General features: G+C 33.3%; 1 protein-coding gene across 1 annotated transcript in view; it reads left to right on the top strand.

Moving 5' to 3' along the window:
* The first annotated feature begins 215 nt into the window (after positions 1-215).
* The window catches only part of LOC148944898 (uncharacterized), a 192,450-nt gene continuing 171,966 nt past the window's right edge, over positions 216-20,699 (top strand). Inside the window, exon 1 of the mRNA XM_089098888.1 lies at positions 216-284. The gene's annotated coding sequence lies outside the window, so the exon portion shown is untranslated. The remainder of the gene's footprint in view (positions 285-20,699) is intronic.

Genomic DNA, 20,699 nt, shown 5'->3' on the forward strand with positions numbered 1-20,699 from the left:
GAAAAGAATGAATTAGGGTGATTCCAGTTTCCTTGTGCCACTTGTGGCAGGTGACCAACCCTCTTCTGCTTGCTTGGTCACTGAATCAACACTAGGATGAAGACTCACTGACTTTTTAGCTGAAATTTCAAATTCGTCCAAAAGAAAATAATATTCGTCTATGGCACTTGCAGAATGGAGCGTTTCCTTTAAAAAATAAATACAGCTTCTTCAAAGTTTAGTGACTTCAATACTTTGAAGTGGGGCAAGGTACAGTGCTTACTTGGAAACATAGCAGAAATTAGGTATATATTTGCACATTAGGGGGGTGGGGGTATATATTCTGTGAATATGTAAGTTGTAAGAAATTCATGAATTTCTTAGGAAAAACAAGCTAAGAAATGAAGCTAAAGGCTCTCCTCCTTCAAAATGTGTTAACTAGGATTATTCTGCATATTATGGAGTAAGAATTGTTTTCTTAATATGTTTCCTTATGTCCAGCTGGACTCCTAGGGTGAAAATACTGGTTGGTTGGTTGGCTAATTCAAAGATTTGTATATATATACACTGTCAAATTAGCCATCTGATGGTATCCCAAATTTGACATTCATTTTGATGAAAATAATCCAAAGATCAAATAACTTAGGCTATGCCTCTAGGGTAGAAAAAATCTCCCACAGCCCCTAAGGCAAGGGTTTTAAGCTAAGCATGGTGTCCATTGTTTTCATGTAAGGTAGTTATAGAAGGGATGGCTGGGAAAACTTTTACACACTTTAATTAAAAATTTTAAGGCCCTTGTTGAGAGTCAAAAGTGGTTAAAGGGTGACCAGCTACCTCCTCCACAACTTTTTATTGTGAAATGTATCAGATCAAAATTTTGCAGTAGCCATTTTGTTCATAATGGTTCAAAGGTCAAATAACTATGACTATGTATTTCAGAATTCATTACTCTTTCTTTTCTGGTGCTTGTTTCTTCACAGTTGATTCAATTTATGGGCATATGGGTTAAAACAATAAAGATGTCAATTTAAAACCTTACCTAGACTTTTACCATGGTGGTTCCAATGGACTACTTTTGTTTTGCTCCAATGCCTTTCTTGAGGATTTGAAGGTTTTTCCCTTAAAACAGCCCAAAAAACAATAATTACAATAAATAACCAAGCCAAACTCAAAACAAGCAGAAATTAACATAGCCTAAGTAGGGCTCAAAACCCCTATGCTTTCTAAAATCTAGAATATAATTTGCACTTTACTGAAAAATACAAATGAATGTGCAATCAGTAGCAAATCCAGGGAGGGCAAGGGGGTACATGCCCCCTAACATAGTGTAATTCACTTAATCAATGCAATATTGCACTAATTAAACTTGCTGCTAATGCAAGTTTATTGGATAAACCTATTTTGCCCCCCCCCCCCTAAAATCCTGGATCTGCCCCTGTGCGCAATGTCTTTTAATATAAATATGCTGATATTTATTCCTTAAAATATTGATTAAATTTCGATTTCTTAAAGTTATAAAAGTGAAAACATTAAGAATATTTCTTTTCAGTAAAGTGTAAATTATATTCTGGCTTTTAGAAAGCATAGGGGTTTTGAGCCCTACTCATGTTAATTTCTGCTTGGTTTGGGTTTTATTTATTTATTAATTAAAAAAATGTTTTCCACAAAATAAGTTTTTCAAAGAAAAGTAAAGAACTCCATTTAACAAAAAATGAGCAAAAATAAAATCAAATAATCTACCAAGCATGAAACTACCACAAATCAGCATCAATAAATAAATGAACAGAAATTATAATAATTAACCAAGTCAAACTCAAAACAAGCAAAAATTAACATAAGTTGGCCACAAAACCCCTATGTCTTCCCGAGGCCAGAACAAAATTTGAACTTTACTGAAAAAATGTAGATGTTTTTACTTTTTAAACTTTAATAAATCAAATAATATTAACATTTTGATTACTAAATTTCAGTATATGTATATTAAACTGACAATGCACATTCATTTGTATTTTTTTTTCAATAAAGTGCAAATTATGTTCTGGCCTTGGGAAGGCATAGGGGTTTTGAGCTCTATTCATGGTAATTTCTGCTTGTTTTGAGTTTGACTCAGTTAATTATTGTAATTTCTGTTTGTTTTGGGTTTCATTTATTTATCAATGCTGATTTATGGTAGTTTCATGCTTGGTAGATCATTTGATTTTATTTTTGCTTATTTTTGGTTTAATGGAGATCTTTGCTCTTCTTTGAAAAATTTATTATTAATGAAAAAGTTTTTTTAATTAATTTTTGTTCGTTTTATATTCACATATTCTTTTCGGGGAAAAAAATCCTTTAAATCTTTTTCTTTTTTAAGACTTTGTTGTTTGGCCGGCTATTTGTTTGTTGTAGAAAATTTTTCAGCAATTTTTACCAACATACACCCTTTTAAAAATCTGGACACAAATACTACTGTTTAATTTATTTTATACCTCCTCTAGTTGACCTGAAATGGAAAACTTGATACCATTGGCAAAAATTTCTGCTTACTTTCTTTGATAGCTTGGATACACTTACACTATTTTGATTTGGTTAAATTTTAAGAGCAGAAGTAGCTCCAAAACTTTGATCATGATACCCTCAGTTTTTGTTGGGATACTGCTGAAATGCCTTATTGGGAATTAGCATTATCACAGTGCATTTGATTTAATCTTAAGGCAACATTTATTTTTTAAACATAATGGGCAAATGGGAGGGTGGGCATGGGAAGGGGGATTATTTGCCCTCCAATTACTTTTGACTATTAAAAAGGGCGTCAGCCCTTTCTATTTTCAATTGAATAAGCCCTTTTTGAAGTTCCCATGACAGCTTCTTCAATACAAAGTGCCCTGGTCTAAACAAGAACAACAACAAAAAATAATATATTATACACACACTGATCTTTACTATAAAAATATCAAGCCTTCCAAACACTTTCGACTATTAAAAAGGGCACTATGCCTTTCGATTTCCAATCAAATGAGCCCTTTTGGAAATGACAACACTTTCTATAAACACCTTATATGCCCCCAGGGTGTAAATTACCCTTGCACTGAGGGCTCTGAGGGGGTTATCATCCTAAAAGACCTAATTTCCAGAATGTTCAACTATCTTGAACAAAATGTTTATCTCAGAATTTTGATTGGATCTGTTTTGGAAAATGGTGGGCATGAGAGGGGTATTACTCATTATCCAATCACTTTCAACTAATAAAAAAGGCACTAGCCCTTTCAATTTCCAATTGAATGAGCCCTTTTGAAGTTTCTTCAAAAGGGCTCAATATGCCCCCATGGCATAACTTACAACCTTTGCCCTGAGGGCTGTGGGGGGGAGGGGTTGTCATCCTTAAAGATCTAATTTCGAAAACTTTTAACTACGTTGAATAAAATGGCTATCTAAAAATTTTGATTGGATTTGTTTGAGGAAAAGGTGGGTGTGAGAGGGGGGTTAGTTGCCCTCAAATCACTTTCAACTATTAAAAAAGGTGCTAGCTCTTTGAATTTCAAATCAAATGAGCCCCTTTTCAAGTTTCTACAATAAAGATTTCAATAAAAGCCTTATATGCCCCCAGGGCATAACTTATAATCCTTGCCCTAAGGGTTTGGGGGGAGTGTCCTCCTCAAAGATATATTTTCTATCTGAAAAGCAACTACGCTGAACAAAATGGCTATCTCAAAATTTTTATTGGATGGGTTTGGAGGAATGATTGGCGTGGGGGGGGGGGGGGCTAGTTGCCCTCCAATCAAGTTGGACTATTAAAAAGGGCACTAGTCCTTTCAATTTCCAATCGAATGAGCTTTTTTTGAAGTTTCTTTGACAACCTTCTTTAAAAACCTTATATGCCCCCAGGGCATAACTTAAAACCATTGCCATTGGGGGAGTGTCCTCCTCAAAAACATAATTTCCATCTGGAAATCAACTATGCTGAACAAAATAGCTATCAAAATTTTGAGTGGATGTGTTTGGGGGAATGATGGGGGTGGGGGGGGGGGCAGTTGCCATCCAATCACTTTCGACTATTGAAAAGGGCACTAGCCCTTTGTATTTCAAATCGAATGGGCCTTTTTTGAAGTTTCTACGACAACGCCTTCTATGAAAACCTTATATGCCCCCAGGCTATAACTTAAAACCCTTGCCCTGAGGGTTGTGGGGGAGTGCCCTCCTCAAAAACATATTTTCTATCTGGGAATCAACTATGCTGAACAAAATGGATATCTCAAATTTTGATTTGATGTGTTTGGGGAAATTATGAGCATGGGGGGGGGGCTAGTTGCCTTCCAATCACTTTTGACTATTAAAAAGGGCACTAGCCCTTTGAATTTCCAATCGAATGAGCCTGTTTTGAAGTTTTAACGACAACACCTTCTATAAATACCTTATATGCCCCCAGGGCATAACTTAAAACTCTTGCCCCAAGGGTTGTGGGAGAGTGTCCTCCTCAAAAAAATATTTTCTATCTGGGAATCAACTAGCCTACGCTGAACAAAATGGCTATCTCAAAATTTTGATTGGATGTGTTTGGGGGAATGATGGACATGGGGGGGGGGGGCTAGTTGCCCTCCAATCACTTTCGACTATTAAAATCAGCACTAGAAATTTCAATTTCCAATCGAATAAGCCCCTTTTGAGCTTTGTACGATGACTACTTCCATATGAAGTGCCTAGCTCAAAAGGAAAAAAAATAATACATTGTGCCAACATCGTTCTTATATGCCCTCAGGGCATAACTTAAAACCCTTGCCCCGAGGGTTGTGGGGGACTGTCCTTCTCAAAAACATATTTTCTATCTGGAAATCAACTACGCTGAACAAAATGGCTATCTCAAAAGATTTTGATTGGATGTGTTTGGGGAAATGATGGGCGTGGGGGGGGGGGGGGCTTGTTGCCCTCCAATGGCTTTTGACTATTAAAAAGGGCACTAGCCACTCCAATTTCCAATCGAATGAGCCCTTTTTGAAGTTTCTATGACAACTCCTTTGATACAAAGTGCCTGGGTATGGACAAGAAAAAAAAAAAACATTTTGCCCACATTGTTCTTTACTTAGGCAGCACTAGCACGTTGCCTATGATTGATGCTTATTTTTGGTCTTTTTCAGATGATTAAATAAAAAAAAAAGTTTTTTTTAACTGAAAGTAAGGATCAATGTTAAAACTTAAAACAAACAGAAATTATTCCGTATATGAAAGGGGCTGTCCCCTCCTCAACGCCTCGCTCTTTGCGCTAGAGTTTTTTATTGTTTAAAAAAACAGAGTTGTGAGAAAGTCAAACTTTAGCGTCAAGAGCGAGGTGTTGAGGAGGGGACAGCCCCTTACATATACAAAATAATTTCTGTTTGTTTTAAGTTTTAACGTCATTCCTTACTTTCAGTTAAAAAAACTTATTTTGTTTATTTAATTTTTGAACACTTTTTGAATTAATGCACGTTTTGATTTTGGCTCACTGTACATGAATAATTAAAACAAAATTTGCATATTAATTTTACTTTTATTTGGTTAAATGGCTTTCTCAAAACTTGTTTAATTTTATTTAAAAAACGTTTTTATTAGTAATAAATATACGTAACTTACGAATTGACTTACGTAACGAACTTCTATATTCATAGACTTTTAATACGTATATTTGGGGGGTACGCCCCCTAGTCAATACCTTGCTCTTTAAGCTAAAGTTCGAATTTTGTTCTAATTCTTTAAAAATGACCCCTTAATCACAAAGGCCATTAATTAGAATAAATAGCTCTTATGAAAGTACTAAAAAAATTTTGGCTTAAAGAGCGAGGTATTGACTAGGGGGTGAACCCAATCATATACGTAATATTTTCTGTTCGTTTTAAATTTTGGTGTTGCTCCTTACTTTTAGTTGAAAAACTTGTTTTTTTTATTTAATTTCTGATCTTTTTCTTTAATAATAATAATGGAAATCCTGCGCCCCCTTCATAGCAATGTCCCTTACCCCATGAAAACTTCCTTCATGTAAAGATCCTCCCATATAACACCCGAACCCCCCCCCCACCTACCAGAAAAAATCCCCCCTGTAAACGTCTGTATAATTCCTAATAACCAATACTATATGTTAACATTAGGTAAAGTTCATAACTTTCAGCCCTCCCCCCGGGGACTTCGGGGGATTAAGTCATCCTAAAAGACATAGTTATCATATTTTCGACCATGCTGAACAAAATGGCTATCTCAAAATTTTGATCGGGTGACTTTGGGAAAAAAATGAGTGTGGGAGGGGGCCTAGTTCCCTCCATTTTTTTGTCGCTTAAAAAGGGTACTAGAACTTTTAATTTCCGTTCCAATGAGCCCTCCCACGATATTCTAGGACCACTGGGTCGATACGATCACCCCTGGGACAAAAACAACAACAAAAAAACAAATAAACAAGCATCCGTGATCTTTCTTCTGGCAAAAAATGCAAAATTCCACAATTTTGTAGATAGGTGCTTGAAACCTCGAAAGTAGGGTTCTCTAAAAAAAATGAGTGTGGGAGGGGGCCTAGTTCCCTCCATTTTTTTGTCGCTTAAAAAAGGAACTAGAACTTTTAATTTCCGTTCCAATGAGCCCTCCCACGATATTCTAGGACCACTGGGTCGATACGATCACCCCTGGGACAAAAACAACAACAAAAAAACAAATAAACAAGCATCTGTGATCTTTCTTCTGGCAAAAAATGCAAAATTCTACAATTTTGTAGATAGGTGCTTGAAACCTCGAAAGTAGGGTTCTCTTATACGCTAAATATGATGGTGTGATTTTCATTAAGGTTCTATAACTTTTAGGGGGTCTTTCCCCCTTTTTGTTAAAATCAGCCAAATTTTCTCAGGCGCGTAACTTTTGATGGGTAAGACAAAACTTGATGAAACTTATATATTTGAAATCAGCATTAAAATTTGATTCTTTTGATGTATCTATTGGTATCAAAATTCCGTTTTTTAGAGTTTTGGTTACCATTGAGCCGGGTTGCTCCTTACTTACAGTTTGTTACCATAAACTCTTTGAAAAGAAAAATGATGTTTGAATCTTTCTGGCTTTTCTTTAAGAATTTCTTGTTCTTCTTCTTTTTTGTTTGGCCTGCTATTTGTATGCTGGAGAAACTTCTTCACTGTTTTGAAAATCATGACACAAATAGTAGTGTTTAATTTAATCATATATATCCTCTAGTTAACTTATAAATCAAAATTATCACCATTCCCAAAAAATTATATCTAAGCTTTTTGACAGCTTGGACACACTTACACTCTTTTGAATCAGTTAAATTTTAAAACAGAAGTAGGAATAGAAGCAGCCCTGAAAGTTTGAACTTAGTACCCTTAGTTGTTCTTGGTATATTGCTGTGATGTCTTATTGGCAACCAGCATACACCCAGTGTGCTTTGATTTAATCTTAAAGCAACATTTGGTTTTTAAGCATAATGGGAAAATTAAATAACTCTAGGGAGGTTGACCTACCCAATAACCCTAGAGATATATTTACTAGACCATTCAGCTATGCTCAACAAAATAGTTGGCTTAGAATTTTGATTGGAAGTGGAAGCTAAAGAGGAGGGCGGATTGCCTTCCAATCACTTTTGACTCTTAAAGAGGGCACTAGCACTGTTAATTTTCAATCAAATTAGCTCTTTTAAAATATCAATGATATTACTAGCCATGATAGAGCAGTGCTGCTTGTGTCATTAAATGCCCCATATTACTTATATGTCCTTTTAATACCTGCATGCATCCAGGGTAAAGGCACCAATGATTTGACAGTGCAATTTTAGAACCACTGTCAAAATTTTCCATAAAATAGGATAACTCTGCTTAGTTATGACTTGAAACACCATCTCTTGAAGCTGTTATTATATTGTGACTATACAAAACATGTACACTATATCCAATACACCCAAATGAGAAAAGAATATTCAATCAGTTTTCTGTTTTCAACACAAAATGAGCTCCCGACAGTTTTTTAGAAATGTAATGTTCAAACTGTCATTACTTGATTATTTTTTGCAAAAAAAATTGGGATTAGCTCCAATGTGTCCAAGATACATCTGATCTATAAAATGTAGCCACATTGGCTTTTTCTTCATAAAATCTAATTAAAATGGCAGCTAGTATTATATTGACAAAAGTATGTTCCAAGTGTCAAAATTCTTGTCAAAATTTTCTAAGTTTGTTACTGAGGCAGAGGGTAGATCCATCATATGTCTTCTAAACTTTAATGGTTCAAATGATTTTTTAAGTAAAAATTTTTCTTTGGACATTGTCATTTTTTAGTTTGAAGGGGTTCACAACTACAGCATTTTATTAGTGACAGAGATCAATACCCCAGTGTTTGGTCTGCAGTGCTCCATGTTGTCTAGGTAACGTAAACGTTTTAACAGCACTAAAACTTATAATTTCCATTCAAATAAGCCCACTCTTGACCTCCTAGGACCTCCGGTTTAATAGATCAAATTCTTTTAATGTATCAATTGTCATCAAAATTCCTTTTTTAGAGTTTTGGCAACACAATACTTTATTGGAATACCAGGCCAACTAAAAATGTTCCTTCAGCCAAATTCAAACATAGGGATTCGTTTCTTTTGAGAATATCTTGTAGTAACCTTGTCAAAATTTTGACAGACAGCAACAGGCCCAGTCAAAATAAAGGTAACTATGTTGAAACTTCACTGAACATGTAAAACAGATAAGAAACCATAGATGTCAAAATTCAAGGGTCTTCTGACTAAAACAGTTGTTGAATTTATGGGTACTTTCTCAACAACAAGAGATTTTGATGATTATTATTTCTAATAAATATTTCACATGAAGAAAAAAACATAAAAAAAAGAATTTTCAAATTCTAGTTTTACTGATTTGATGCTAGATTTTTCCATCATCTGAGAAACTGCTGCTTAGCCTCATACCATGTTCATATTTTTAAGCATTTGCCTTGTTTGATCACAACATCCTAATTCATATGAATAACTTGGAAGTAAACCCTTTATTAGTAAATTTTGTATATGTTTTCTTTCAAATAGATCCCAAGTTGTAAAATACAAAAATGTTCTCTCTGATACCCTCCCTACTTGGCGTAGAATTCCTTAAGGAACCTTGTTAGGACCCCTCTTATATCTAGTATTGATTAATGAAATTGGTTAGAGATTCCCTCAAAGGTGTTAATATGTAGATTACCTGCTGATTCTTGAAGAATGTTATAGAAATATAAAATATCAATAGAAATATCATGGTCTTATCAAATTCCTACCCATGTTTTGGACAAAGCTAAGAATTTACATACAAACGTAAATTCTAATAAGTCAACTATAATGACAATAAACTTCTTAAAATTCTTGAAATCTACTCACGGTTTTTTAGACCCTATCCCACCCAAAATGTTTGTGAAACATGTTAAACTCTTTGGTGTCACAAATTTCTAATATTCGTGGATTTCATATTTTATGGACATGCATATTTCATGGTTCTGGACTTTCCAGAGAAAGGAGTCAAACCTAAAGTGTTTAAAGTGATCAAATGATTTGTTGGTGAAAATGGTCCAATTTCAGAAAATTGGAGTTTTGTACCCTTTTCTGATAAAACTTCAATCTTTAATCAAACAGTTAGATTCCTAGATGCTTTTCCTACATACTAAAACCTTTTTCAAACCAAAAGTCTTTAAGTTAGGTCTTCCAGGGTAGAGAAAGTGTTCTTTTTTACAAAAAACTGTCAAATCATTGGTGCCTTTACCCTAGTTTTTCTTGTTTAATTGAAACTCCCATAAACGTTCCCTAAAAGTTTCAACTTAATGCCGTTAGTGTTGTTGGTTACAGTGACCATAGAAGGGGCATTCAATGTGTCTCAACACAGTGTCTTCTTGCTAGTTCAAAATCCACCACATCTTACCCCGAAAGGTCTAACTTAATAATGTAAGCTGTTATTATGATACTGATTTGTCACCCTTTTGACAATCTACATGATCTATGTTTGTTTTGATTTGGCTCTATATCTGTCTAAATATTCCTTTAAAGCTTCCATTTAATGCCCTTAACTTGTGTAGTAGCAATAGTTGTAGTAGCAGTATGCACATAGCACCTTTTGTTCTTTTTTGACATCTCCTTCAACACACAATCAATGTTCCTACTTCATACTATCAACCGTTTCTGAATCATTTCTCATATGTCCTCTTGACAACCTATATGGGCAATACCATATGGTTTTAATGCTGCCAAAGATTGTTGCCTTAATACTTTAGTTTTGGTTTCAGTAGTAGTAGCACCAGTAGTTATAATAATAGAAGTAGTGGTAGTAGCAGTAAAATTAATAGTAGTAGTCTTAGCCTTGGTAGCAGTAATAATAATAACAGTTGTAGTAGTAGTAGATGTAGGACTAGAGACAGTAGTATTATGATGCAAATATTGTCTTTTACATAGTTCAACCCCCCCCCCCCACCACAAGCCTTGTAAGTTTAATTTAACACACATAACTGTGTATAAGATACTGCTGATATGCCCTTTTAACAACTTGCATACAGATGATGTGTTGTGATTCAGTTTACCTTCCCCCTTAAAAATTCTCCAAAAATATCATATTTATAACATTAGGTATAGTTGTAATAGCAGTCAGCAGTAGTATTAAGACTCAACTTAATACAATTTACCATTGCTATGACAATCTCAATTTGTCTTTTTGATAACCTGTATATTCATATACTTCTTGAAATTTTCATCCTCTGGTTCTTAGCCTTACAAGTAGTTACAATAGAATAGTAGTTGGAGCAATAGTAATACTAGTAGTAGAACTAGTAAATATAGCAGTAGAAGTAGTATTAGTAGCAGCATGTACATATTTCCTTTTCCTCGTTTTATCTTCCCATTTAAGTATTCTCTGAGAGTTCCAACTTAATACACAAATCAATTCTTCATGTACACTATTTTGGCAATCTAAATGCACAATCTAAGTGTCTTCTGTTAGTTCAAATTTAGTGGCTGTAGCAGTAGGAGAAGTAGTTGAAGTGTTACTGTTGTAATAGTACCAGTAGTGAAAGCTGCATTAATAGCAGTAGTAGCATGTACTGTTGTGAAGTATATTTTATGGTATTTGGGTGTTTTAGTCGTAGATGCCTTTATTCTCCCTTTATAGGGGAGATAAACTCTGGCCTTAAGGTAATTAAACTTTGGCAGTGTGCCATAGGCTATGACCAAACTAATGAGGCGTACCGACTGGGTGTGTTCGTGGGGTCAAAGATAGATCGTGTAAATGATGTCTAAAATACAATGCTTTTGCTCAATTTACACATAATAATTTCGGATATGGATATTCTACTGGGTCTGGTTGTCCCAAGTAGACCACAAGTCCCAGAAAAAACAATAATAAATAATAAGATACTTATACGCTTACAATGTTCCGACTAGATCCCAAGGCATTTCTAATGAGAAAGTAAACGGGAAGATATTCACACTGCAAGTCAAAAAGTCTCCTTCAGTCTCAAAAATCTGGGTATATATATGAAAAACTAACCACGTCCTTCCGGTACATTGACGCATTTAGCCAGGAAATTGGTTATTGAGCAAGTTCCCTCCAAGCTTACACATGTCACGATTTGTATCTTTATCTTAATAAAAAGTGGTATTTTGAAACTTTGTATTTGCCTCTTAATATATTTTTACTCAATTAATATTTAACTAAATTAGAAAGCTTTACCACAGTACTCCCCATTTAAAGAAGAATTGTCCCAATTCTCAATATTTTACTTTTAAAACAATTTAATTTTGTTTACAGCTATTATGCTGCCATCTTTGGGTCATTATGTGCATATACCCTCAATGGGTTTCCTTAGGGTCATGTTTCTGCTCTAATATAGGCCATGTTCTTTTTTTTCGAAGGATTTCAATTTGAAATTCATCCTTGTTTCTCCTTTTCTCTGTCTCTAGGACTGAAAAATACTCTTTTTACCCTTCTTCATATGCATCTTCTGTTTTAACTTGACCCCAAGCGGCTTAAACATTATATTAGTGGTTTTGCTTAAGTTAGATTTCAAATTATATTAGAAAATTTTATGAATTATTTGAGTTTAAATTTAATTCCCATTAATAATTTAATTTATCTTTGTGATGTGGTTGATATACCGTTTATTTTTCGTTTTAGAAATACCTTGGGTAAATTACACATAAAATTTTTGATTTTTTTTTAATTTTCACTTATTTTTCCAGCACAAAGCATTTTTACATATTTCAATAACATAAGCCATTTGGGCTATGTAGTACATTCCTAGGCCTAAATTAAGTTCTGATTTTATCTCACTGTCTGATGAACTTGTAGTAGAGTCTGTAATACTGCTATAGTTTCTAAAATACCAGTTGATCAAGTATGTTTTGGTTTCTGGTGGTATGAGATGATAGTATCAGGATACATTTGAAGTGGCTTTAAAATTTGTTATTTCCAAAAATCTGTCAAAATAAGATTGAAAAAAAATGGATCCGAAAGGATGCTACGAAAAATTTGATTTCCAAAAAAATAGCTAAGGCTGTATCTAAAATAAATATTCACATTAGAATACATATAAAGCATAATTTGTTGCCTATATATAGATATAGGCATAATTTGTTGCTTTTTAAAGAAACACTCAAAATTTGCATATATCACTGCATTCTTTTTTTTTTTTAACGAAAGTTAATTACTTTTAATTACTTTCTCCTCTTTTTAATTACTCCAAAAATAATATTCCGCTTAAATCAAAACATTATGTTTCTTGCTCGATTGTTCTTTCAAACTTAATACTTAACGTATTATTTCACAATAAAAAGTATTTATACGTTGACTCGATGTCAAACATTTATAAATTGCATTAAATCACTAGCTAAAACTTAAAGAAAATAAAAATATAGTATATATATATACAAGCATTGTGTAATAACTTACACAAGTATTTAAGTCGCAAAACTAGATATGTTATTATACTACTGGTTAAAACTTAAAGCATTTTTAAAAATAAAACATGGTACAAACTAGTACAAAAATTAATTCCAGTCATTGTTTTGTTAATTTCTTATGAAGTACTAATCTAGAATACTTTTTGAATGATATAAAAATAAAAACACAAATACTCAACATTCAATTCACTATATTTACATGGATAGTTTAGGTTATATATATATATATATATATATATATATATATATATATATATATATATATATATATATTAACAGAAGTTATGTTGATACATAACTTAATTATTAAAAACAAATAATAATTATGTACTCTAATAATTTATTTAGTCACTTCAATATTTATTCTTTGTACAACTTTTAAATAAGTCCGTCAAGACTGTTATATGATAAGTCGTAACTGCAATTAAAATATTTACAAAAAACTTCACTCTAACAAATAGATTTATACACTATAACTGATAAGTATGATTAGCCTCTATTTAAGGGCTTGGCAATAGTTCATATAGCATGATTTTGCTATCAAAATTTACATATTAACAATTTTTTTTTGTATATGATGACAACTCCATATTTATAAAGTTTTCGAAATACATTTATAATTGTATATATTTTCTCAACAACATTTGTTACCACTATATAACTTTTCCATATACGACTATATTATTTCTTATCTTTGTTTTACAACTTTGGTTCTACTTTGAACCAATTTGAGTCATTTAACTGTCATTGGCTTACTATATGCCTATTTGTTTATTCAAACTTTTGAGCTTTTTAATTCTTTTCGAATTTTAGGTACTTCAGACAGTTTTATAAGGTTTTTGTCTGTAATCTTTTTTTTTCCAGCTTTACTATCCTTTTGGGTTAAAGCTTCATTCACAGTTTGGATCTGATAAGTTAAATTTTTTTTTTTTGGTGTTCACCTTATACCTGTTATGCCATTATAAAATGACTCTTGCCTTTACTCTGAAGGTTTGCTTACCAGGCCTGCCTTCTGATAGCTCATTATAATGTTTCCAGGACCTCATGTCTTGGGCTACAACAAAAAGGACTATTATGAACCTGCACACACAATAATTAATTATCTATAGTATTGCCACACTTTTTTTTGTGGCCACAGTTACATCTTAGGCTATTATTTTATCAGAAAAGTGGCCCTTCTGCAGAAAAATGCCGTGCCTTCTCTTACTTTTTCATGCCATGTTAGTCAATTTTATTAAAACGAGTCCAACATAAGAGAGCAAAATTTTTTCCTGTTTACTTGGAGCTTTTTTCCAATATTTTTATTCATCTTGGCCCGCGTTAACCACTATAACGTTGGCTCCATAGTATTAATGCTACTTATTTTGTACTTATTTAGTACAATTTTCATACTAGTTTCACCCGGCAAGTTCAATAAGTTCGTAAAAAACAGAGTTTAGCGGACACCACTCGGTTTCTTCTCCTTTAATTTTGTCTGGCTATATTTTCAACTTGAACCCTTCTCTCTTTTTTTTATTATTTATTTCAAAGAAGCCTAAGAGTTTTTTTTTCCAGTTAAATAGGTCTTTCCTAAGCCTATATTTATATGTTTCACGTATTTTTCAAAACCCTTAACAAGTTTTTATGTTGATTGCCCTTCTATGGTCAAATTCATTATCTCCTTATTTTTAAAAGGTGGGGGGTGTCTAATTTTTGCAACCTGTATTTTTTTTACATTATTCAATTTTTTCTGTCCAAAGGTGTTAGAAAAGTACTGTATTTTTTTCCAGCTGATTTTTATAACATTTTTAATCAAGTTTTGCCCCGCATTTGCTAGTTCTCATTTATTCATAAAAATGTACGTTTTTACGATATGCTGGTTGCCAATTTTTTCCAGCTTCAATTACTCTTTTATTTGCCAATGAAAGAGAGGCAATAATTCCTTTGCAAGGCTAAATAACTTTGAATTCGTTGCTCATTATTTGCGGTTTATTGATAAGCATGAATCTGAGAGGGTTACAAGACTGAATTCCTGTTCATTACTGCAAGTTTTTTCGTTGTCTAATTTTATATTTTATTTTCAAAGAAAAAGTGGATACGTTTAGTTTCTGTTAGGGTTCAACGGCTCGGGATTTGGGTGTTTGGGTTGGCACAGGTGAAAACTAATTGTTTAAACTAGGATTCTCCTGTGCCAGTTCGTTTTCTCAGATCCAATACATCGCTAGAGTTAAAATTATTACCTAGAACTATTATTGTGGTTTGCTTGTGACGCTGGGGTTAATTTTTGGCTTATTTTTAATGGATTTTGTCGTTGGCTTTTACCTCCTGGTAAATTTTTAGGTTATAATTTATTTACATATTTCTTTTCGTTTCTTTTACCTGGCACTTTTTTTGCTTTCTAAGCTTATTCTAGGTTTCGCTTAAATCTTTATAGCGCTTAATCCTTGTCTTTAATTTTTTTTTCTTTTTACCCAAAATTATCATATTAAACTATAACTAATTATAATAAGATTACAGCTAGCTTGTACACATAGCCGGCACTTAATGTAAACCCTGGCTGTATTTTTCCTATTATTATTCTTTTAAAATTCTTAAAAAACAATTTTTTTTTCCAATTCGACTGAAAGTGTCACCTCAGAGAGTCAAAGGTCAGTAGATGCTTCGCATTTACTTAACAACGAGAGACCAGCAGTGATTGAGCTCTCCAAATTTGCTCGCTTCCAATGACCCTATTTCAGTAGACTAACCTTCTTCGTTTTTTTTTTTTTTTTTTTTTTTTTTTAATTATCTCCCCAAAATATATTTTTTCAATACATATCAAAAGAATCGCCTTTTAATGCTGATTCTAAATATGTATAATTTAATTAGTTTTACATCACCTATTTGTAAGTTACTTGGTCTTATTAATTTCTTTTATGAAACGAAGCCTAATTCGTTTTGAAAAGCCTTGTCATTACACCGTTCATGTAGTTTTATCTCGTATTCGAAACAAAATTTTGCTGAAAGCTATGATGTCACTTCATATTGGACCTAATTCCTTTTCTCTGTGACGGTACTAATATTTACTGGTGATATATATTTGAAGGAAAACTTGATGTTATTTACATACCGATTAAAAAAAGAAAATATAGATATTTCTTTAGGGGCCTTTTACTCTTTTTATTTTTATTTATTATTTTTTTTTCGTTATAATTGTTTTATTCAAATATTAATCTGCTGGGGGCTACTCTTGTTCTACCTTTCTCCGTTTCATGGTCCGAATTTTGGACCCCAAATTTTTGGTTTTCTTCTTTATAATATTTGCAAGTTTTTCCGTGGTCTCTATAGTGTGGTTTACAAGGCTCTAAATCCGAGCGTGGCTCTGAATTCGAGCGCGGTTTTGTTCCCTCGTCAAATATCTTTAATCTTTGTTTCTCTTGATGTTTGGCCTTTTTCATGAGTGTTTTAGCTACTTGTGCTGCTGACCAAGGAACTTGTTGCTGCCCCTCTGGTTTCTTTACTTTCCTCCACAAGTTCTCTCTTAAAAAGGGTTTTCTTAGCGATGGCCCAGGTTTAGTAATATCGGTTTATATAGAAGAATTATTACGGCCATCTTCTGTTAGCTTGTGTCTGGTAGATGGTGACTGTTTCAAAGGTCATTTTTTCTTTAAGATTGTAGGTGAGTCTAATGTATGAAAATCAGATAATTCATTGGTTCCTTCTAATTTTGGTTCTTCGGTGGATTTTACCTTTGGTTTATCATGTTTTAAACCCTTATGTTGTGTTTGATGTTCTTCACCGCTAGTATCCGATGAGCATCGAATATTTGCCCTCTTCTCTTGTTTGCTGTGGAGAGTTTGTGGTCAAGACTGGGCTAAATACTCCTTCCACTCCTCCCAACCTTTGTGGTCATTAAAAAGGTCATAAAATTCATATGGTCTTCTGATATATACTGGTGAAATTGTGTCTTTTATTTCTTCGTCTTAAATAGGCTCTGTTTTCCACGGTTTTGAAAAATATCCCTTTTTCATTCTATTATGGTGTACTACTTCTTCCTTTTCCTTATATTGATGCTTTAGAACATATGTTAAGTTATTTGGTAGAATCTTTACAATTCTGCAGGGCCAATCCCATTTCGGTTTTAACTTTTTTTTTCCTTCCAGGTTAGTTTTGTACAAATAAATCAAGTCTCCTAAACGGTAATCTGTATTATTTTTGTTTGTTCGGTCATATTTTTCTTTTTGTTCTGTTTTAGTATCTTCCAGATTGTCTTTAACTTGTTCCATAGCTTTTTTCATTCGCATCACCATTTCTTGCTTATATTGGTCTAAGTTGTAATATACTCTATCGTTTTGTATTTCATCTAAACAAATTCTGGGATCTCTTATATGTTGCAAAAAAATGACGTTTCTTTTAAGGAACTTGAAAAAGTCGTATTTATTGCTAAGACTACAAATGGTAAATGTTCATCCCAATTTTCATTTTCCTATCATGCATGTATTGCCAGCATGTAAGCTAATTCCCTATGTTTTCTTTCAACCTTTCCATTTCCTGCGGCCAAATAAGACGAGGTAAACCATCGTCTCACCCCCAGATATTCTGTAATTTCGTCTAATTATTAGGCTCTAAAACATGGCCCATTGTCACTAAGTAAAACTCTAGGAAAAATTCCGTGTTCCAGAAATAGGCGATTGACCAAAACTTTCGCAATGGTTTTTGTCTTTTCATCTTTAGTTGGTTAAGCGTATAAATATGAGTTAAAATGGTCGACTACGGCTAGTACGCACCTGTTTCCTTTCCTGGAAACTGGTAAACTTCCTCCGGCTCCCCAAATATCTATTGTCATTAATTGGTATTGACCTAATTCAGCCCTAGGGGTCCTTGGTGGCGACTCTTGTTTGGCGCACTCTTGGCAGCTTTATATGAAAGCTTTTACTTTTGAGTACATTTTTGGAAAATAAAAATTTCCTTTCAGCCTCCCCATAGTTTTTGCTTCTCCCATGTGACAGCCAATCGTTGCATGTGTCATCTGTAAAACTTCTCCTTCCAGAGATTTTGGAATTACTGGAATAATTTTTAAGTCATTTTTTCTATATTCTGGCGATGGTCTATGATATCTTACCAGAAGATTTTTACTTTCGTCCAGATCAAAATTATCTAAGTCCTTTAAAAAATGTTTAAAGTGCTCTGGCAGTTCCGTTCCTTTTGAAAAAAGGATTGCATCGCTAAACGAAAATCACATTTATCTTGATGATTTGAAATGTTTTCATTCGACAATATTTCTAGCCCTTCCAGTTCATTCTGGATGGTTATTATCAAATCTCCTTCTGTATCGGCATTTTGTGAAAAGTAGTTTGGTAAAACGTTTGTACGGCCCTTTATATATATTGGGGTATCTGAATGTGCTTTTAGACGTAGTATCCACCGTGTCAGTCGGGCTGAAGTATTTTGCATCGTATGTAGCCAAATTAATGATTTTTGTCTACGCGTAAAATGAATTTTTTTCCAAGTAAAAATTGTCGAAAATATTCTTTAAAAGCTACAACTGCCAAACATTCCCTTTCAACTGTCGAATATTTTCTTTCTGCCTCCGACAGTGATCTGCTTGCGTATTGGACTATTGATTCTACTCCTTCATAGTTTATGTTCAATAATACGGCTCCTATACCGTACTCCGAAGCATCTGTTTGCATACAGAAAACTTGTGACAAATCTGGTAGTTTAAGTATTGGTGCCAGTAATAATTGCCTTTTTATTTCATTTAGCGCTTGTTTTGCGTCCGCTGGACATTCGAATTTACCTGATTTTTTCAAAAGGTTTGTCAAAGGTTGCGCTATTGTTGCGTAATTTTTAATATATCGTCTGAAATAGCTTAACAAACCACAAACTGATCTGCAGCTTTTTCGATCTTTAGGAGGCTGTAAATTTTCTATGACTGTAAATTTTTCTGGATTTGGTGAAATAGTACCTTGGTTTATCAGGTGTCCAAGAAAAACTAATTTTGGTACCACTATTTTTAACTTTTCTGGTTTTAATTTTAAGCCTGCTTTTTCAAACTTTTCTAGTTATTTTTTTAAGTCCAACCAAGTGGTCTTCCATGTTTTTATTAAATAGAATTACATCATCTAAATAATATAAGTTGTCATTTTTTCTTCCAGGCTCGTTATTTTTAAACACCAAATTCATTAGTCGACTAAAACAATTTGGACTAAATGATAAGCCAAAAGCGTTCAAAGTACGTCTTATCGTCTAAATTTGTATCCTGCATACGTTCAATTCTCATCCATCGTCTAAGATTACTGGAGCCTTAGGCTTTTTCTTTGCATCTAAAGCGATTTGCCAATATCCTGCTATTGAGTCAAAACTTGTGTAATGTTTTAAACCTCCTAACGAGTCTAAAATTATATCAATTCTTGGCAACTTCATCACGTCCTCAACCGTGACGGCATTTAGTGATCTAAAATCTATACATAATCTCCAGGTGTTATCTTTTTCCTGACTATTACTAGTGGAAAACACCAATCGCTCATACTTTCTTTAATTATTCCCTGATCTTCCATTTCTTTTATTTTGCTTTCTATCTACTATTTCAAATCATAAGGTTTTTTATGTTGAAACTTTTTGATTAGAGGACCCTCTACTGATATATTTTTGGGCGTTAAATGAACTAGTCTGAAATTCACTTTTTGTCTTGTATACGGTCGCTTGAAGTGAAAAGGAATATTGTAAATCATAGTTTTTATATTTCTTGGTAAATATTTCAAGTCAAATTGATGCAAAAATTCCGTTTTTCAGATTCCTTACTGTTCTGGTGGTTTTGATTTTGATGAGGATACTTGTTCATGGCTTGTGTAATTTATGCCTAATTCAAGACATTTTAGAGATTTTATTTCCAAATTTAAAATCTTTTCCACTGATAGAATTTCTATCTGGTTCAGTTTGATTTTATTATTACTTAGATTTGATAGTTTTAAGTATGTAATGCAATTGTCAATTTTTACAACTCAATCTTTCACGAACATTATTGGGTATTATTTATAGTGTATCCTCTTATTAAGGCATCTATTGGATTAATAAATTCTGCTTTGTCATTCAATTTCGCTAGAACTTGAGCTGTTGTCTCTCCTTTTGTTATAATTTTTCCGACTATTTATAAGCTTCAAATTTAATCGTCACTGTTTTGATCTGTATTCACATAACCTCGATTATAACTTGCTTTCCCCCTGCTTATGGTTATTTTATCAGACAGGGGATTACATGCTACTTCATATTTTAGAATGGCATATACTTCTAAAAAACAAGAAAATTGTTGCTGCTGGCATATTATCACCGTTACTATAATTTCTTTATCTCTTCTGATAAGTTTCTATGAGTAATTCCACTAAATTCTCATCCCTTGGCTTTTCACTAATGCTACCATACTCTGATATCTCCTTATGTGATTTTTTAATCGATCGGGGCACATCTTGTGAGATTTCTCTAAGATTAATGGTTTACATACACCCGTAGCTAGCAAACTTTATAGATATTAAAAACACTTAATTTTAGAACAAAGCAAAATTAATAAATTATTATTATTTGCATTTGTATCACAACATTCTAAACTATATAGGGGTCTTTGTAAGGAAACAGCTATGTAGACCCCTACAGGCTGGTTTCTCCGTTTAAATGCCCACTTTTTGGCCAAAAGTTTCTGTGGTTATCCCAGTTTTTTCAGCGTTGCTACTTTGACCCTGGGTATTGTTAACCGTTTGCCTCCTAGGCCTAAATTCAGGAATATTATTAGATGTTTGGCAAGTATTATTTGTTCCCTGCCTTCCTAAATTTCTGCCCTCTGCGTTCTGAACTGGTATCT

This window comes from Artemia sp. Qi Xiang Cuo, chromosome 13 (assembly GCF_049724085.1).
Source record: "Artemia sp. Qi Xiang Cuo chromosome 13, ASM4972408v1, whole genome shotgun sequence".
Classification (NCBI taxonomy): domain Eukaryota; kingdom Metazoa; phylum Arthropoda; class Branchiopoda; order Anostraca; family Artemiidae; genus Artemia; species Artemia sp. Qi Xiang Cuo.